The sequence below is a fragment of the Poromitra crassiceps genome (assembly GCF_964638095.1).
Source record: "Poromitra crassiceps genome assembly, chromosome: 2".
Taxonomy (NCBI): Eukaryota; Metazoa; Chordata; class Actinopteri; order Beryciformes; family Melamphaidae; genus Poromitra; species Poromitra crassiceps.
In genome coordinates, this window is record NC_139624.1 from 87,847,758 (window position 1) to 87,853,757 (window position 6,000).

Genomic DNA, 6,000 nt, shown 5'->3' on the forward strand with positions numbered 1-6,000 from the left:
ATGTAACTGAAGTGACTGTTGGATACAGTATTCTTCTATTCACTGCATATTGTGTTTATATTAAGTAATATAAGTGTTTATATTGATCCTAGTCTTTCCTTATGAAAAGAACAACTTCTACAAACGAGTAACATATCCCATTCCTGTCAGTTGTCCTCTCAAAAAGGCTTGCAAGTTGCAATACTGACTATAGTTTTTGTAAGTAAATACATTTTTTATTATTTTTCACCCAGACAAGTAAGAAATCTCAGACGGCAGGTTATACCTAAAAGACATTAAAAGAAATAAGGTAACAAAATCCCTTCCCCCCACCCACAACCCTGACAGCAATTAACAAAGGAGAAAAAGAAAAAAAACATACATGGATTCATACATACATCTAAGACAAGATTTTTTTTTTTTTAATTAACAAAGGAGTTATCTCTGGTAGTGCGATAGAAGATTTGTAAGAATATTTGCTGTGACTATTGACTAGGAACTTTGACTAGGGGAGCCATTGACTACAGTTGACCTTAAAGTGAACCAGTCAACTCTCAAACAAACGGCCAACAATGCCTATGTGATGAGTTCTGCTTTGTCATCCTCTCCCCACTTAAGGAAAATATTTAAAATATGATTCTGCATATGAGTCATAAAAGTCGCTTGTTGAATGCATTCATACAGAAGACAGCATAATGCTTAAACATATTTGCTGTCAAATTAAGTCAATATAATGTGTTTTATTGCCATCAAACAGACAAGCTTATCGATGTCTCTCCATCGAGATTGCTCTTCTTGCTATGAGCGGTCTGTCAAAATTCAATTAGTTTGTCAGAGGTTATTGGCCTGTCAGTGCTCTGCATTTTAATAAAGTTGGGCGAGCTTTGATACAACAGCGTTTTAATTGACAGCGAGGAACTAATAGTCAGCTTTATTTATTTCCTCCCTTTATTTTGTCTCCTACTGTTCAGGATTGATAGATGTATTAAAGATGCAGAGAAACATCCTCCAAACCCTCCCACGGGTGCTGACAGAAGGAAGAGGCTTCAGTCTCTCTGGGTTCTCTGTTGGGTTTTGAAGGGGGTGTGGCACCTTTACCCCTGGTCTGCTCTCCCCTGCTATGTGCCGTCTCTGTCACACTGGTATTGGGAGCAGACGCGCTGCTGCTTTATCATGTCACACTGGTATTGGGAGCAGACACGCCACTGCTCTATCATGTCACACTGGTATTGGGAGCAGACACGCCACTGCTCTATCATGTCACACTGGTATTGGGAGCAGACACTCCACTGCTCTATCATGTCACACTGGTATTGGGAGCAGACACGTCACTGCTCTATCATGTCACACTGGTATTGGGAGCAGACATGTCACTGCTCTATCATGTCACACTGGTATTGGGAGCAGACACGCTGCTGCTCTATCATGTCACACTGGTATTGGGAGCAGACATGCTGCTGCTCTATCATGTCACACTGGTATTGGGAGCAGACATGATGCTGCTCTATCATGTCACACTGGTATTGGGAGCAGACATGCTGCTGCTCTATCATGTCACACTGGTATTGGGAGCAGACATGCCACTGCTCTATCATGTCACACTGGTATTGGGAGCAGACATGCTGCTGCTCTATCATGTCACACTGGTATTGGGAGCAGACACGCTGCTGCTCTATCATGTCACACTGGTATTGGGAGCAGACACCCCACTGCTCTATCATGTCACACTGGTATTGGGAGCAGACATGTCACTGCTCTATCATGTCACACTGGTATTGGGAGCAGACATGCCACTGCTCTATCATGTCACACTGGTAGTGGGAGCAGACACGTCACTGCTCTATCATGTCACACTGGTATTGGGAGCAGACATGTCACTGCTCTATCATGTCACACTGGTATTGGGAGCAGACATGTCACTGCTCTATCATGTCACACTGGTATTGGGAGCAGACACGCCACTGCTCTATCATGTCACACTGGTATTGGGAGCAGACATGCCACTGCTCTATCATGTCACACTGGTATTGGGAGCAGACATGTCACTGCTCTATCATGTCACACTGGTATTGGGAGCAGACATGCTGCTGCTCTATCATGTCACACTGGTATTGGGAGCAGACACCCCACTGCTCTATCATGTCACACTGGTGTTTGGAGCAGACACGTCACTGCTCTATCATGTCACACTGGTATTGGGAGCAGAGATGCTACTGCTCTATCATGTCACACTGGTGTTTGGAGCAGACACGTCACTGCTCTATCATGTCACACTGGTATTGGGAGCAGACATGCCACTGCTCTATCATGTCCCACTGGTATTGGGAGCAGACACTCCACTGCTCTATCATGTCACACTGGTATTGGGAGCAGACACGTCACTGCTCTATCATGTCACACTGGTGTTTGGAGCAGACACGCCACTGCTCTATCATGTCACACTGGTATTGGGAGCAGAGATGTCACTGCTCTATCATGTCACACTGGTATTGGGAGCAGACACGCCACTGCTCTATCATGTCACACTGGTATTGGGAGCAGACACGCTGCTGCTCTATCATGTCACACTGGTATTGGGAGCAGACACGCTGCTGCTCTATCATGTCACACTGGTATTGGGAGCAGACACGTCACTGCTCTATCATGTCACACTGGTATTGGGAGCAGACATGCCACTGCTCTATCATGTCACACTGGTATTGGGAGCAGACATGTTACTGCTCTATCATGTCACACTGGTATTGGGAGCAGACACGCTGCTGCTCTATCATGTCACACTGGTATTGGGAGCAGACACGGTGCTGCTCTATCATGTCACACTGGTATTGGGAGCAGACATGCTGCTGCTCTATCATGTCACACTGGTATTGGGAGCAGACACGCTGCTGCTCTATCATGTCACACTGGTATTGGGAGCAGACATGCCACTGCTCTATCATGTCACACTGGTATTGGGAGCAGACATGTCACTGCTCTATCATGTCACACTGGTATTGGGAGCAGACATGCCACTGCTCTATCATGTCACACTGGTAGTGGGAGCAGACACGTCACTGCTCTATCATGTCACACTGGTATTGGGAGCAGACATGTCACTGCTCTATCATGTCACACTGGTATTGGGAGCAGACATGTCACTGCTCTATCATGTCACACTGGTATTGGGAGCAGACACGTCACTGCTCTATCATGTCACACTGGTATTGGGAGCAGACACGTCACTGCTCTATCATGTCACACTGGTATTGGGAGCAGACATGTCACTGCTCTATCATGTCACACTGGTATTGGGAGCAGACATGTCACTGCTCTATCATGTCACACTGGTATTGGGAGCAGACATGCTGCTGCTCTATCATGTCACACTGGTATTGGGAGCAGACACCCCACTGCTCTATCATGTCACACTGGTATTGGGAGCAGAGATGCTACTGCTCTATCATGCCACACTGGTGTTTGGAGCAGACACGCCACTGCTCTATCATGTCACACTGGTATTGGGAGCAGACATGCCACTGCTCTATCATGTCACACTGGTATTGGGAGCAGACACGTCACTGCTCTATCATGTCACACTGGTATTGGGAGCAGACACGTCACTGCTCTATCATGTCACACTGGTGTTTGGAGCAGACACGCCACTGCTCTATCATGTCACACTGGTATTGGGAGCAGACATGCCACTCCTCTATCATGTCACACTGGTATTGGGAGCAGAGATGTCACTGCTCTATCATGTCACACTGGTATTGGGAGCAGACACGCTGCTGCTCTATCATGTCACACTGGTATTGGGAGCAGACACGCTGCTGCTCTATCATGTCACACTGGTATTGGGAGCAGACATGTCACTGCTCTATCATGTCACACTGGTATTGGGAGCAGACATGTCACTGCTCTATCATGTCACACTGTTATTTGGAGCAGACACGCTGCTGCTCTATCAAAGCAGCACATCTGGCCCTCCTGGAGCTACAGTCAAATGTCACCCAATACCCCCCACAGAGCCATACTATGCCTGTTTGGTTACACCACCTTATAGTGAAGCGTTTTTGTGTCGTTTTTGTGTTGCTCTCCATGGTTATGCTCATGAGTTACTCTCCTGTTAAACGGGTTTTCCTGTAGTACTTGTCTTGTATTGTGCGAAAAAGCATCACTCTCCGGCTTCAGATTACATAGATCTTGGAACAGGAAATCAAAGAAAGTGTGGACCAAAGCAGCTCAAAAGGCAAAAGTATTCAAAGTGAAAAAACGGTGGAGCTACTAGAAGTATTTTTATATAGCAATATTTAATACGATCTTCAAAGTCTAACTTTGAAGATATATTCTGATTTGTAACTGCTTGTACACAGATATATTACTTCGTATTAAATATTGTGCTATATAAAAATACTTCTAGTAGCTCCACCGTTTTTTCACTTTGAATAGATCTTGGAACAAAACATTGTGATAGTACACCTGTAAGATAACGTGTTTATGATGGATAATGAGCATGAAATGCTGAAAATATGTTTGCTAAAGAGGACATTTTAAATCCCTTGTTTTCTCTTGACCAATTAGATTAGTTTCTGTGCATCATTACCCTGACAGCTAATTAGCAGGCAGCAAGCATGATTCATGATTCTTTCAGATTGATTTCACATAAGACACACACACACACACACACACACACACACGCACGCACGCACACACCATCACTCCTCACTTTTCTTGTAGGGAATTAAATGCTATTATTGTTTGTAATGCAGAAAATGGCATTTCTCCAGTAGCACACATTTGCACTGTTGATGATGGTGTTTTTAAATGGAATTTGCATGATGATTCACAGTGAAGTTTAATCAATTTTAAAGAACTAGGCATCTTGGGCGCTCAATTCTTACACTCGCCCACCCTGCACCTTGCCGACCTGGCCCTGCAGCTCGCGTACGCAGCTTGGCTGCTGTGCGGCCGAGCTCTGGCTGCTCCTTGATGGCATACTTCAGAGATGCTGGATCACCTGTCCTGGAGCTGGCAACATACAGCTGTCCATGGCTGAAGACGGGGATCTGAAGCCAGACTCCCACTTCCTTCAGTGTCTGCCCCTGGGATTTGATTTTGCTCTTATGACATCACTGATGACATCATCAGTCGGACTCTTATGACATCACTGATGATGTCACATCTGCTTTTATGACATCACTGATCATGTCACAATGTCTCTGACATCACTGATGATAATCCAAACAAGTTCATTTCGTCTATCTATTATTAACTATTAGTTTTACTCTGGCCAACCCCTCATAAACCAGCCATACAGCACGTCACAACAACATCACGTGACGTCTCTGAGGAAGACTGCAGGAAGCAGCAGTCGAAACTGTCAGGTATGACAAAATACACACAGTCTTTCAATAAGAAAAACTAATAGATAATCACTGATGATGTCACAATTTATGACATCACTGATGACATCATCACTGGGACTTTGTGTATGTGTGTGTGTGCGCGTGTGTCTGTCTCGTGTGTGTGTGATGTCACAATGCCTCTGACATCACTGATGATGTCACAATTTATGACATCACTGATGATGACATCATCAGTGGGACAGACAGACAGAGCCCTTACTCAATTTTATAGATTTCCTTGTCCTTTTTCACTTTTGTGGATGATGATAGAAGTTGCTCTGGTGACAACGTGATAAAGATTGTCTGCAGCAGAAATGGGACACAGGTGCAGTTTACTGTAGATTAGGTAGGCCTGACTCCTTTAGCCTAAATACTGACTGGTAGCACATTTAGATTACTATGATATTCATCACCATCAGAAATCGGTGTTTTGTTTCTGGTCTTTATTTCCTACCTCTTACCTTTCTCACTTGATTGATTCAAATAAGAAGTTATTTTCAGCCTCATATCACTGAGTTACTGGAGGTGCCAGTTGGTGTGTGATATTGCTGTTCTTGCTTATCAAAGAGATACCCTCGAAACATTACAATAAGCCTTCCATAAATTACCACCTAACAGCATCCAGGAACAAACATCT